Here is a 15,887-nt window from a genome sequence, read left to right on the forward strand (position 1 = left end):
GTCGATGGAGCATTAGTCCAAGAAGAAGGGGGAGCATGCAGTTACGGGTCGGCGCAACAGCTTGCAGAAGTGTGCACCGCAGTTACATCGTCCCTTGATGTTCTTATGCATTTCGAGGTATGGATACTGACAGTTCGATCAAGCGAAATCATATGACGTGATTACATCCGCTATACTTCCTTCTTTATTAACGCAAGTACTATGTTTCAGGGAGATGACGGAGCTTCTTCTACAAGAACATCACCCCTAGTAGTTGATGCAGATCTCTGGGTGGTGACACTTCCAACGATAGAGCAAATCGAATCATATTTACATATCCATTATTTATTTTAGACAACTGATCATTTGTGCAGGTCTATTTAGATGAGCCGTTGACGCCTGCACAAAGTTTATGTTCTTTTTAACAAAATAGAAAACCATACTAATGCAATTACTGTGTTTCAGGGAGTTACTGAAGCATCATCTTCAATAATATCATCAATGGAAGTCTATGAGGAGCCCGAGGTATGGATCTTGACAGTTCCATCTAACTAGATCAACTATGCGTGAATAATTGTCGTTTGAATGTTCTACACAAAGCGTTCATTTGTGTTTTGCTATTGAGATGTACGTGGGTATTGGTCCCCAAGTACATTTTGTGTTTTCGATATTATTATACATACTAATGAAAGTTCTATGTTTCAGGGAGCCGATGGAGCGTCAGTGCGTGACGGATGTGCTTATCATGAAAATATAGTCGTAGCAGCGCAAGAGGAAGTGGAGACATGCACACACGAGTCGGAGCAACAGCGTCCTGATGTTGAAGTTCGAGGCAAGAAAGTTTCAAAGAAAAGAAAGCAAAAGAAGGTTAGTGTCCTGGTCACTATATTATGTTGTTTTTCACTGTTAATAGTTCAATACTGTAAGTTGTGTTTAAACTGAACATCCCTTTTCCAATCTGTCCTCTAGTTGCGAGTGGGTGTACGAACTAGATCTACACAGACAGTGAAGCGAACGAGAGATGTTGCTTGTCAAACCTTTTGGCAGGGACTTGAGACTGGAGATGCATCGTGCCAATGGGAAGAATATGAAGTGATTGACAACGGAGCTATACCACCACCAGCCATTGATAGTGAATGTCCTCCTGGTAGTTCGGATGCAGTCGGAGATCAATTCACAGAATCCACACCCGCAAAAGCTAAGACTGCGAGAAAGTTGAAGAAATTGTCTTATTCACCCATCGCCGGAGAAGGAACAGATGTTGCAATGGAAGAGAATGAAGTGGATTACAATGAAACACCATCAATATCACTGAACATAGCGGAAGACGATATCAGAGATTCTACCTTTCATGTGAGTGACATGTCCTCAACGTTACAGGCTGAACCAGCTGGGATGCAGAGTGACAGTATAAGGAAAGAGGCCAAATTCATTGTATTCGATAGTTGTTTGATTGATATTATTATTCGGTTGAAATGTGGGCATTCGGTAGGTGGGGAAGTATGTGGGGAGCCATTGATTAATGTGACTCGTGCAATTCGTGGCACTAACCTTAAAATACATGCCACCTGTACAAAATATCATCCTTTCTCATGGTCTGCACAACCCATGCTGGGGCAACTGCCAGCAGGCAATCTACTTTGTGCAGCGGCTGCACTTTTTAGTGGTTCAAGTTTTAAAAAGTTAGAGTCTTTCTTTCAGTTTGTGGGAATCCATTTCATTGCGAAAACTCAGTTCTACAAATACCAAACCGATTATCTATTTCCAGCCATTATCGAAGCTTGGAGAATGGAAAAAATGTCTATTGATAGTACATTCGCGGGCAAACGGTTCAGGCTAGCCGGTGATGGACAGTGCGACAGCCCAGGATTTTCAGCCAAGTACTGCACCTACCACTTTCAGGACATGGAAAGTAAGAAAATTGTGAGTTCGGTGGTCGTGCAGGTGTCACAAAGTACATCCTCAGTGGCCATGAAGAAAGTTGGCTTTGTAGCATCATTGCAAGAACTACAATCGCGGGGAATGGTGATCGACCTGATAGCCACGGACAGACACGTTTCAATTGCCAAGACAATGAGGAAAGAGTACAAAAATATAAATCACCAATTTGACGTTTGGCATCTTGCAAAAACAATCAATAAAAAAATGTCGGCTGCAGGTAAAAAAAAAAGAAATGCAAGGTATTTCACAGTGGTCCAAGTCAATCAGCAACCATCTTTGGTGGAGCTCAAAAACATGTGGAGGGTCGTTGGAAATTCTACTGGAAAAATGGCGGTCTGTAATGCTACACTGTACCAACGTTCACCGTTGGAACACAAACCAACATTTCCACAATTGTGAACATGGCCATTTGGCCACAGAGGAGGCACGGAAGAAGAAGTGGTTGATTCCTTCATCACCCACTCACAAAGCCATTGAAAAGATTGTATTTGATAAAACTATAACAAGAGATTTGAGGGGACTCACGGAATTCTGCCACACAGGAGATTTGGAGGTGTTCCACAATATGTGCCTAAAGTACAGGCCAAAACGATTGCATTTTGGCATGGAGGGCATGATAAATCGGACTCTTCTAGCGGTCTTGGCACATAACCATAATGTTGGCCGTCAACAAAGTAGGACGACCGGAACTTTAGGGACGCTTCGCTACAATAAGGCCTTCACTAAAAGAAGTAAACAATGGGTGATCAAACCAGTGTTTGAGGATATGCAATATGAGTTTATTGAGAGACTTATTGTTGACGTCCTAGATAGGCACATAAATGGAGTTGTGAACGAACCTGTGCAGGGGACAACTGCATTGCCACCCAACATTGCCTCTGTTCCATGTCCACCTAAAGAAGAGCTCATTGAGAAATACACATCACGGTTTAAATGATTGTAATTTGATTGTCTGTTCTCTCGAGTCTCCTCATGTCGCAGGCCCATTGAATATGTGTATCTATGTAATGTGTAAATAAAAGTGATTGCTCAGTGTACATGCAATGTGTCTATCCAACCTTGTTCATTTGCACATTAAATTAAACCAAACAGTATTATAAATAATTTTTCAAAAAATATAGAATGTCTCCGTATTTATGGTTCTCTGGGGCTGCAAAGCACGCAGACAAAATGCAAAGATGGAGTGTAAATTTCAAGTCCTGTGAGATGGCCTTACACTGAATGTAGCTAACTAGGAATGTGTGCTCTTTCAAAGTGAAGGTCAGCTGCTTTGATTTTTTGCTCGGGTGCCGGAATGGCCCACGACTCAGTATAAGGTTCTATTGTTATTTGACCTTGACAGGCCGGGACCATCCCGAAAGACTTCTTTTTGGGGGTGTGGGGCAATAACGTAAGAAACGATAATGAATATAATTTCAGAAACGAAAGCCATTTAATGTTCGTTCATTAGAAGAAATAACGTCGGCATAGAAGGAGTGGTATTTCGGGGCTGCCCTACGCACAGACACAATGGAAAATGCAAATATAATGTAAGTAACTCTTTAGATGAGTTTATACCACAATTTAATTACTATACAGTAGCTTTAAAGACAGGTTAAGTTGTACTTGTTCGTTCTATGTGGCATATTGTTTTGTACCGCGCACTATCTTTTACGGAAGCACCTCAAAACCTTCCTCTTTGCTTCTGCTTTCTCTCTCCCTCTCCCCTGCTACAACTGGTCCACTGTCTGCGACCTCGTTCCTGGGCCCTTCCACTCTCCACCTGCACTGCCTCCCTGTCAACCCCTGCACTGGGGGACTGTCTCAGTATCCTACAGCCCCCCCTTGACGTATAATACACAGTTGCACTGTCCTAGCTATGAAATAATTTCCCGACCTAATATATTAAATGAATAATTTTAATAAAGATCTGATGGTGAGACTAATTTCATTTTTTATGTTTTTCAAACAGGTACATCATCCATTATTGTCTGTGTCACGAGTACCAGACACCGGCGGATGGGTTTTTCAACCGCCAGTTGCTTCTCCGCGTGAACAACGTTACCACCCTGACCATTTTATGGGACGATCGCCAAGTACCAGTATGCCCTTACGCGGTACTAACGGCTAGATGCAACATACAGACCGTTGTGGTGGCCTAGTGCCTCGTTGTTGGAACAGCCATGCGATTATCAGTGCGACCGAAGAGCTTATTTTATCGTAAACCAACACCCTGTGTACTGCACACGAACATCGCTTGCCTCAAGACGAACTATTTTGGATCGAGAGCAAATAAAAATGCAAATCGCTGAATATTTTCAAAACATTTGATGTCAAATAAATGTACTTTACCAAATTTACAATCTTGCGGTTTAATTTAAAAGTACAGTTTCATATTCCCAATTGTGGCGCGCTGTGTTGTGTGAGCTCATCTGTGTTGATTTCCTGGTTCTGTGTGGAGTCGCGTAGAAGACGCCTGGGCGCGTTTGCCTACGCAGCTCAGTCACGTCACGGATAGAGGCGGGGAATAAGAATGTTTTGATCAAGTCTGTTTCAGGGGCGGGGGATTTGATTTAGTGCCGCAAAAGCAGGTGAGCCAGGGCGATGGGGGGAAATGATAGGATTATCATAAAATGGCAGCTGTTTTCGAGTGTGTTAATGGACGAAAAGTCGGGTAAGGTCCATAGGAAAGTTTTCTACGATCTACCGATTTATGCTTAAAAATACATGGCCGAACCATAGGAACAATAAAAAAAAAGTCCCGGAACTATCCTTTAACTAGAAGAGAGTAGAATACATATATATTACTTTTTAATACAGAGCTTTGGTCAGTGTTTCCTTGCTCCATAGTACTGAAGGCCTATTGTGTAAAACCTGAATGCTGCTCATCTCCCTCTTGAGATAGGTCTGACTGCTCAGCCACAGCTACCAACTAAATCTTTGTGGTACAGACTGATACCAAAGGGGATTTATTGCTCTCACCTGTAGTCCTAATCTTCTGTAGTGCTCCCTAAGGGAACTGCACAGGATTCTGCCTAACAGCTATGTTCTGGGACTCAATCATACAGTTTATGCCAGCCTGGTGCCTTTAAATATATTCTTATTGTGGAAGAGTGGGTTCTGGGAGCCAGGCCACTGGTGCCAGAGGAAATGGCAGCCCAAGCTGCTCAGATTACATGGAGCTGGAACATTGACGCTGTGGCTTGCAGACGGTGACAAAGTACAGCCCTGCTGTGCACTATTCCCTCACCCACAGTAGTTCCTTCTGTTACACTTAAAGAAATAATGTGAAAACCTATGGCTAGCAATAACAAGTTATCTGCACAAATGGAGGGTATTGAATCTCTTATAGATGGTATACAGGCACGACTAATAGGCCCCACGTATTCTTCATCTTATGATAGCCTCCCAAAGCAGTATGGAATTGGAGGAGGGAGTAAGAATTTTCATGGTCTGTCATGAACGCAGTGAAGCACAGCTTTTCCAAATCATGCCTCTTGCCGTGACGCAGAGTCTATACAATAATGTTTAGTAAAGGTGTGTACTGATGACCAAGTGACTGCCGCACAGATGTCCTGAATCGGCACCCCTCTTTGTAAGGCAGATGAAGAAGCCACGCCCCTTGTGGAATGAGCTCGTACGCCGACAGGGGCATCTTTATCAGCTAGCCTGTAACATTCTGTAATACATCACATTACCTAATGGGATAAGGTTTGTTTAGTAACTGCGAGACCCAGTTTGTGCCTGGTATATCCAACAAAAACTTGACCATACTGTCTTAGCTTTGCTAGGCGAGAAATATAAAAGCTCTAAGCTCTTTTGGGGTCGAGTCTGTGAAGCCTCTCTTCCTCCTTACTAGGGTGAGGCGATGGGTAAAACGTTGGCAGTACAATCTTTTGGGAATATGGAAATACGAAAATACCTTTGGTAGAAACCTAGAATGGACTCTTAACACCACCTTTTCTTTGTAGAAAACTGTAAATGGTGGCTTAAATGACAAGGCCTGCAACTCGCCGACCCTACGTATAGAAGTTATAGCTGTTAAGAAGATAGTCTTTAAAGTCAGCAATCTCAGTGGGCAAGAATTAAGTGACTCAAACGGAGCACACATGATAAAATGTAGCACTAGGTTCAAATCCCAAACAGGAACTACAAAAAAGGGGTTGGAGGGAACACATTTGTGAGCCCATTTAAGAATTAAATTACCAGTGAAATATTAATTTAAGGTGTGTTCTCAGAAGTGCGCTTAAAAATAGAAACCACTGCCAGGTATCCCTTGACAGTGCCAACCTGGAGTCCCAGATTAGCCAGATGTAAAAGAAAAGATAACACCATAGGTGTGTCGGACAGAAAAGGATCTACATTCTGCTCTGCATCAGCTGCAGAATTAGTTCCAAAGGCAGTGATACAGAGATTTCTTTGCTGGCCTACTGGCTGAAAACAACACCTTCATCACGTCTTCTGCGAGGTCCCAATCGTTATATCTCAACCTCTCAGAAACCATGCATGAAGGTTAAGAGTCTTGACCTCTGGATGGAGAACCCGACCCTCCTCTTGCGAGAGTGTTCTCTCTTTGTGGAAGACGAATTAGAGGGCAGATGGACCTGTCCAGAAGGGAGCAAGTAGGATCATGGATTTCCCAAACTTTCTCAACCTCCTGATCACGTGGGGAATGACAGGGACTGGAGGAAACGCATAAAGGAGTGGAAATTCCCAGTCGACTACTAACGCGTCCCCTAGAGCTCCTCTTGAGGGAAATTCCCCGGTGCACTACAGCTCGCACTTCTGGTTGAAACTGGATGGGAACAGGTCTACTTGAGGGATTCCCCAAATTGTGAAGATCTCTTGAAGGACTTCCTGAGCTAGTTCCCACTCGTGGGAGACTGTGCTCTGCCTGCTCAGAGCATTCATCTCCATGTCCTTCTCTCCGGATAGGTGAACTGCCAATAAGGAGATTCCTTCCTGAACTGCCCAGAACCAGAGCTGTGTTGCCTCTCTGCACAGTGGTAGTGACCCTACGCCTCCTCTTTTGTTGAGGTGGTACATGGCCAATGTGTTGTCCATCATTATCAGGACATTCTTTCCCCGTACAGCAGGCAGAAAGGCCTTCTGCGCTAGTCTGATTACCCTCAGCTCCAAAAGGTTGATGTGCAGTTTGGACTCTGATGGAGACCAACAACCAATGACCACCAGATCATTGACATGTTCTCCCCACCCTGTGAGGGAGGCGTCCGTAAATACAGTTATCTCTGCCCATAGTTGCCAAAAAGGTTCCCCCTTCAGTATGCTGTCCTCGTAGGCCCACCATAGGAGATCCTGTGCGACCCTGCTCTGAACCTGAAGATCTGACATCTTCCCTTAAAACTGAGACCACTGGGACCGAAGGGCCCACTGGAGGGATCTCATTCTCAGACGAGTCTCTGGCACCAGAAAGATGCAGGATGCCATGAGGCCGAGCAACCTTAGGAAATCGAAGGCCAGAAGATGCTCGGCATTCACTAATTTGGTGACTATCTGCTGAATGTGTTGGGCCTTCTCTTTGGGTGGCGAGGCTTTCCCCGAGGATGCATCCAGGACTGCTCCCAAGACCTGGAGCTTTTTGGGAATGTATCATGTGAGAGTTCTTGAAATTGAGAGGGAAGCCCAGTCTGTGGAGAGAGTGGCATGTGATGCTCAGATGTTCCAGGACCAGTTGGGGAGAACGGGCACTGATCAGTCAATGGTCCAGCTTGGTGAAAACCCTCGGGCGGCCGAAAGTTATAACTCCAAACTGATAATGAGAACTGCCAACGGCGAACCTCAGGTACTTTCTGTGCTTGTGATGGATAGGCACATGAAATTAAGCATCCGGAAGGTCCAATGACACCATCCAATCCTGAAGCTCGACGGCCTCAACGACCTGAGAAATGGTAACCATTTTGTACTTGCCCTTCCTGAGGAACTTGTGCAAGTATCTCAAGTCCTAAATGGGTCTCAATCCCCTGTCCTTTTTGGGAATCAAAAAGTAAGGGAAGTAAAACCCCCTGTTCCTCTCCGTCACAGGTACTGGTTCAATAGCACCTTTTATGTAGCAGGCTGGAAATCTCCTGAAAGAGGAACGGATCTAATATTTTGTGGGAGTAGCTCCACGATGGATGATCCGGAGGCCTTCTTTAAAAGAGGAGACAGTAGCCCAGGGCTACTGTTTGTAAAGCCCAAGCATCTAAAGTAACATTCTTCCAGATGCTGAGTGAGCCTGCCTACCACCGGGGTCTTGTGGATTAAGGCATCAGAGTGGTTTTGAGGCAGCTGAAGCAGCAGCTGAGGGTAAAGAAGCCGATGCCTGGACAGACTTAGTACCTATTCCTCATCCACCATGAGGGAATCTTCTCAGATCTCTTTGATTGGCCAGCCCCCTCGCTCTTCCAAATATGGAGTAATAGCAAAGTGACCTACCCTTCTAAGACTGAGTTGTGGGGTGCGATAGTTGTGGCTGCCTGATAGCGACACTAAGTGACCTGGCCGCAGCTTTTGAGGTATGCAATTTCTCAAGGCTTCCATCAGCCTTGCTGCCAAACAATTGAGTGCCATCAAAGGACATGTTGAGTAGTCTGGACTGCACATCAGGTGTAAAACCTGACTTCCTCAAGCACGCAAACCTGTGCATAACTGTACTCGATGCCATGGCTCTGCTACCTCTATCAGCATATGCCAGACCTGACTGGAAAGACTCACACATAGCATCTTTCCCATCCTTATTGAATGTTCAACAATCTTTATTTCTGCTCTCCTTGGGGCATGTGTTCAGCTGCCATAGAGATAAAATCCCACAAGGTGTGGGTACATTTTTGCAAAAGTGCAGGTGGCATTGATCGATTTTAAAGCAACACTACTTGCTGAAAATAATTTCTTAGCCAGTGAGTCGTAACGCTTGTCATCCCTGTCTGGTGGAATGGGTGGGTAAGCTGCCTGCCTTGAAGTAGATGTTGCAACCTGTACCACAAGGCTTTTCGGAGTCGGGTGCCTTGAAAGATATTCTGGAACGATGCTTGAGGGTCCTTACTTTTTGGTCAGATTTTTTCTGATGGCCCAGTTTAATTTGTATTTTTAAAGCGCTCACACAGCCCGGGGGCATCGAGGCGCTGTTACAGGAATATGTCTCTTAGTTGCATATTTATAACACGCTTAATACCCGGAGGTTTTTAAGCACAGACCTGGGGATCGAACCTATGTTGCTTTGTGTTATCTTGTTTCCAAGGCGAGCACGTTGCCGCTGAGCTATCCTCCCGGGACAAGTTCAGAATGAAAAGGTAATGGGGTCTTTTTGCGGACCTGTATCCAAAATATGCATCAAATCATCCTGCTCAAAGGGTGCACCTGGTCTCCCCCAACCCAGGTACTTGGTTACCTTATTCATAAGCCGCATGTAAGATGCCTCAGCATGCTGCAACTGATCAGCTTTCCCAAATTCAATTTCATGGGAAGTGTCAAGGCCACTTGCACTCTAAAGATTTTCATAAAGATCCTTCATTCTCGACTCTTCAGAAATCAAGGTCTGAGGAACATTGGGTGTTCCATACTGTAGACCAAAGGGTGGAGTATTTTGTCCAAAGGTTTGTGTTCTTTGAAAATCAAGGAAAGGGATTTGAAAGATTCCTTCTTCAGAAGGGGCTTGAAAGATTTTTCGATCTCCTTCGAGGGCGGCAAAAGTTTTGACACCTCCAATGCTGATGGCACTGGCCTTGATGGGTTCAGCCCGCGACTCAAAACAGTCAATCTCGGGTCGAGGCCTCAAGAGCTCTCGATGGGTTGGCGGCTTTTCACTCAGGCTCAAGGGCTCGCACGTTTTTGCCTCTTTCTTTTTCGGTTTTAGTATGGTCAACAAGTTTGTGGCCTTTCATCTTTTCTTTCGAGGGGGTCGGGCTACCTTCTCGAAAATATTCATCATCTGACGCCTTAAGGCCTCCCATTCAGCTTTTTAATCTGACTTACCTGGGCAGGCTACTCTGCGTGCAGGCGAGGAGTGGGAGAACGAGGACAGAGACCTGTGACGTTTTTTCAATTTTTTGGAAGACGAAGAAGAATGGTGAGATCCGCTTCGAGAAAGTGAGTGTTTCTTTGAACGCTTCCTTGACGGGGACTCACCCCCTAGATTCGTCCGTCGAATGTCTATGGAAGGTGTTGTGGAAGGGGATTTTTGAAGGGGCCTACCCACAGCGAGCTTCCACTTTTGCTCCTTGAGCGTCTTCCCTGCCATGGACTCCACAGTCAGCCGTCCTGTGGTCGGTGCCAAGGCACCACAAATAGAAGCGATGGGGGTCAGTTATAATCATTTTCGACCCACAATCTACACATTTCTTGAACCTTTTCTTCGGGGCAGAAGATGTAGACATTTTCGACAATCTCCAACCTCTTCAGGCAATAGGTTTATCCTTGTTGTAGTAGACCATGCTACTAGGTACCTTGAAGCAATTCCTATGAGGACTGTTACAGCTCAGGCTGTAGCTAAGGCCCTCCTTGGTATTTTTACCAGGGTTGGGTTTCCTAAGGAGGTAATATCCGACAGGGGGTCAAATTCTATATCCCACTACATGAAGACCATGTGGAAAAACGTTTGTTTTGCAATGAAAAAACCACGCTGTATCCGAAGCTAAACTTTAGCGGAAAAACAGAATTGAAGTAACGGGCACAGTTTTATACTGTCGATAGCGTCAACCTCAACAGGGGAAGGAGGCCGTCGAGGACAATGAGTCGATGATGAGGACGCACAGCACCCTCTACTGCAAAACAATGTCCAATGCAGCTGAAGCTGGAATGGAGATATCATAAGATGAGGAACACGTGGGAGGACACAATCCATTTGAAAATAACATTATCAAACTTTCTAAAACAGTAAGAGAAGTACTGAGGGAGGAGCAGAATCTAGTTAAATGGAGATTTTTCATTAAGAAATCTTACAGGAGCTGTTGCCAGTGGGCGGCTACCTCCCCACAATTTGTTATTGGGAAAGCATATAGGTCCCTTGGTCCCCTGGTCTTAACCAGGAGTTTTGCCCTACCAGTGAATGTAATGTTCTTGCTCCATTAAACAGAGACAACCTGCTGAGATCAGCGAGAGAAATGGGGATAATGAGGTTTGAAAATGCCACATTGAGGTTTTCCCCCCAACTTCATTCAGGGAGTTCAGAAGGCCTCTAAGTCCTTTGAAGCGGTCAAGAAATTGCTGAGAATTACGTGCTTAAAATACTCTGATACCTGCATTGTTACACAGATAATGAACTGGCTATGCAGTTTGTAGAGACTATATCCAGTTCCAAAGATGCAACAACTAGGCCACCCACATCGAGTACTCACCCAAAGACCAGATGTGTATTGTATGATTTAATGGTTTAGTGCTGATCTCACTTCTGCAGATGTGCTAAGTTTCTTGCTATTGTATTTCTGAATCAACTGTATAATTTTGCATAGGCTCCAAGGTAAAAATGTGTACGAATTTAACATGTTAAAATGGAATATGCCTTTAATAGTTAAAAAGACTCTAAATTGATGAGGGATTGTGGTGTCAGGTGAGCATCTGGATTGACCAGTCTAGTGTGACCATTGATCGTTTCACCGAAGTTTATGGTTATGTTTGGGGGTTACGTTCTCTGGCTTCTTTGGGAGGCCTGTGTGCTTGGACTGTGTGAGGGAGAGTTCTACTTTTCCCCACAATGATGATGCAATGCAATGTTATGAATTGGAACAGAACAGAATTGATGCGAGAGGTCAGGATGGGGCCTTTGGGGTCACATAACTAGATGGCAAAATGCACTTCTATGTATGATATAATTTAAATGATTAGGTATGGGTAATTTTCATATACGGTTACTGTCATCGATCATTGGTGGTTTGAATGACTTAAGGAAAATGTGTTAAGCCATTTCCTATGCCAACAGACATGGTATTCATATATTTTGTCATCAAGAAATGCACCTTCTATAATACAGAACAGATAAAATAGCCAGTAATTGGGGCATTTATAGATGCTTTGCAACATACTCGGGCTATGTGCATGGAGTTGCAATATTGATTCATAAATCGTTGACTTTAGCCTGCATTGAGCGGTATGATACAAATTCACAAATTACAACTGTTCATTATGCATTCATCTAATTACGATTAACCTGCATTTTTTGAAGAGGTCTCTGGGATGGTGTTGAGAGGACTTGATGCCATTACACACTGAGTAGGAGACGTCAATATGGCTCTGAACGCTGTATTTGGTTGCTCCAGGGTTACCTCTCCAACTAGATTGAGGGTTTGGAGGTCATAATGACTTTCTACAATTGTATGGTCTTACTGACATATGACGGAATACACACACTATTCAGGTGTTCAAAATACATTGGCCAGACTGGAATGCATAATGGTATACGAACAAAATGCCTCCTGGATAGAGGAATGCTTAAAGCACTCTTGGCTGCTCTCTGACCATAGCTGAATCAAACATTAATGAAAGTCCCCGTTGGACATTGTAGATTAAGGATATGGAAATTCAAGTTGCAAGCATTTGCAGCCCTGATGTTGAAGAAAGATCGGTTGGAAGCTATCAGAGTTATTTTGAGCTTAATACGGACTTGGCCTCCAAAGTGGGGATGCCATGGCAGGCAATTCAATCCAATATTTGGAGCATATGCATCTGAAAGAAGGATGCTAGCCTCGACGATCTGCATGATAAAGTGAATAGACAAGAAGGGAAAATAGGTGCCTTACAAAGAGAATATGACAGGACAGGAATGGGGTTAAGGTGATTAAGGCACATATGCAAGAAAAACTCCAATTATTCTCTGATATTGCTGAATTGGAAAGCAAGTAATTAATGCTTAAAGGCATGGAGCGGCTGAAAGACCAATGCGACGAATGGTGGGCATTCGTCACTTCTCCCCAAGTGGGAGCCTCCCCCAGTGAGGCTAGGCAAGACCCTTCCTAGGGGTCGAGGCAAGTGGGACCTCACCGGCAGAGATTCCCCCTTTGGGGAAAAGGCTCCCATTCGTGTGATGTACTCCCTAAACCACTTACCATACACTGCACTGTCTGCTATAAAGAGTAATGTGGCATCTTTAGATTTGGCTGATGGCAATGTAAAATAAAAGTCAGAAACTCGTCCCAGTCCTGAGGACGAGATATCATTGAACAAACTGGTTAGCAAGAAATGTGAAAAAGATATGAAAGAGATATTTAACCAACCTAGGTAGGGAGCCAATAGAGACTGGAAACAAAAACCCTGGTAGGAAGGGAAAACACCCTCTGTCTTCAGAGTTGAGGCCTGGAGAAAGTCCAACCTAGAAACACGTAATGAGAGGAAATAAAACTGGCAGTAAACAAGATTGTAATGTAATTGTAATGGGTTATTTATAACGCGCTTAATGCCCAGAGGAGTCTAAGCGCAGACCCAGGGATTGAACCTGTGTTGCTCGCATCGTCTTCCTTCCAAGACAAGCGTGTTGCCCCTGAGGTATCCTCCTGAGACGGAAAGTAAACAAGATAAAAGAGAAAACAACCTAAGAGAGAGAATCCTTGACAAGTGAAGCATAAAAAAGGGGTCAGGATAAACCCCACTTAAGAAAGCCTGAATTAGATGACTGGGAAGAGTCTATACGCAATGACGAGAGTGTGAGGGGCTATTTGAAGGAAAGATATTCTAAGTATAGAACCACAGTGAAGAAGTACAAGAGTTAATAACAGAGACTATCAAAGGAGATTACATTATGGGGAGTAGGAGTGCGCTTATCTCTCATTCATGTTGTATTATTTTGGGATTGAGAACGTCTTTGGATGGATTACAATCTGCTGATCCAAAAATGGCACTGTATAAATGGTATTGCAGTGGAATGCCTGCCTTCCCATGGATTATTCTCTGGTGTTTGCATTTATTTGTTAAGGTGGTGGGGTTGGGTTATGTCACTACCGGGGATTGGGACGTGTACCAATTTTCACTGCAATATGTTACTATTTGGATGTGTGTAGTTTCTCTATTGGCCTAGAGTGAGGGAAAGGATGTTTTGCTTGATCATTTATGAACGTACCGGGCTTGTACATTATGACAGAACAATTTTGGTTGTGTTATTGGGTTTATTGTGGTTGTGGCTCATTTTGATGTGGGTTATGCTGTTTTAGGTATGTGTTTTATTGTGTGGGTGGGCAATGTTCATTTAAATGATGTTTTGGGGAGGGCATGGGGTTCTGGAAGGTACGGTTCTGATCAATAGTTGTGTTGTACATATATGTGCTCATTGCCAGTCGGTGATGTTCCAGACTGTTCCTAGACTAATGCTTAGTTACTTTTTTGTAGTTTTGTCTTTGTTTTTTGTATGTTTTGTGGAGTGGGTGATGTATGGAATGAGTGTAATTGCCTCTTACTGTTATACTGTTAGGTGTGTTCCACCTGTATACTTCCAGTGGCCCTTCCCATTACATTATTGGGAAGTCTGTTTGATGCTACCGATTGGATGGCCTGCTGGCATTTTCTGACATTGCTACTGTGTTTCCGGGGTGATCATTTGCTGGTGTGTGACTGTTATTGTTCAAATCCTGTTTGAAGTCTGGAGTGTTCTTGAGTCAATTACACCAAAAGATGGATTTGCAACTACCTTGTGGGCTATTGTTGGGCCACACCATAACGTTGGGGGGTAAAATGGAACGAGTTGCATGTAGTGTTGCATGCTTACTTTGTACCCTAGTTCAATGGGTGTGCTGACATTCTCCATGTGGAATGTTAGGGGCACGAACTGCCCACAAAAAAGAAGGAAGATTATGGCTAGAATATGGAGGGTGCAGGCTGATGTCATTTTTTTATAGGAGATATATTTGGTTGACAGTTCTATGAAACTTTTGGTTAATTCGATATATACTAGGGACATTTCGAATTGCTATGATTTGAAGTCTAAAGGTGTGTGTATCCTTTTGCGTAGGGGTGTGGGTGTTGCGGAGTGGCTATGGATGGTGAAGGGCGAGTTATACTTGCTGGTGTGTTTCATGATATGATATGATAGGGTATCATAAATCATTTATAACGTGGCTGTACACAATTGTTTCTAGGTGCAATAGCAAAATGATCACTATTGGGCCTAATTATGGTCCTTGCTTACCAGGGGGTTCTTTCTTTGCTAGTCTGACCTCGTTGCTGCGTGATATACGAGGGGAAACAATCATTTTAGGTGGCGACTTCAACTGTGTATTGACCACAAACTTGATTGCTCAGCTACTTACAGGTATACGTGTATGGGGACGAGTAGAGACCTTTGGTATTTTCTTCAAGGGTTTGATTTGGTGGATATATGGAGAGTCCTACATCCTGGGAAGAAGGAGTATTTTTTCTACTCTCCGGTTCATGACTCATTTTCTAGAATTGACAAAAATATTTTTTTCGGATAGGCTTATTGATAAGACTACTGGTGTGAATATAAGGGAGCGTGGGCTGTCTGATCATTCTTTGCTGGATTTAGGATTGAATCTGATCGATACAGGGTCAACATTCATTAGGTGGTGGCTCAAGACCTTTATTTTGGGGGATCAGGAAGTTCTGGTTAGCCTGAAGAACTTCATTGTAGTTTTATATTTAGGGAAATAGAGGATCAGCTGATTTTTTAATGGTCTGGGACAGCTTTAAAGGGACAATTCAGGAGAGTTAATTAATTGAACATTGCGTTCTAGGAAATCGAGTTTAGCTGAGTTAAAAGTGCTGGAGAATGAGTTTGGGAGTTTGCAACAGCGATGAGTTGACCAGAAAGATATACAGTTGTCCCCTGAAGTACTTCAGGGGAATAACAGTGCACTCTTATGGGGAAACAAACCCCCTTTGATAATTGACTTAGTACTTTTAACATAAGGATAAATACACAAAAATTCAACAAATATAACAAAGAATTGATTTCAAGAAATATTTATAAATCAAAGACGTTACAATTCCGGACAATAAAGTTAGTCAAATAATGTATGTCCAAAAGGATTCAATTAATATAACACCATGTG

At 43.6% G+C, this 15,887-nt stretch overlaps 1 protein-coding gene across 8 annotated transcripts in view; it reads right to left on the bottom strand.

The window, feature by feature from the left end:
• Nucleotides 1–15,887, bottom strand: part of LOC138581369 (uncharacterized) — a 3,536,879-nt gene that overhangs the window by 697,000 nt on the left and 2,823,992 nt on the right. The gene's annotated exons all lie outside the window — the stretch shown is intronic.

Source organism: Ambystoma mexicanum, chromosome 3p (assembly GCF_040938575.1).
Source record: "Ambystoma mexicanum isolate Mex_15411 chromosome 3p, UKY_AmexF1_1, whole genome shotgun sequence".
NCBI lineage: Eukaryota > Metazoa > Chordata > Amphibia > Caudata > Ambystomatidae > Ambystoma > Ambystoma mexicanum.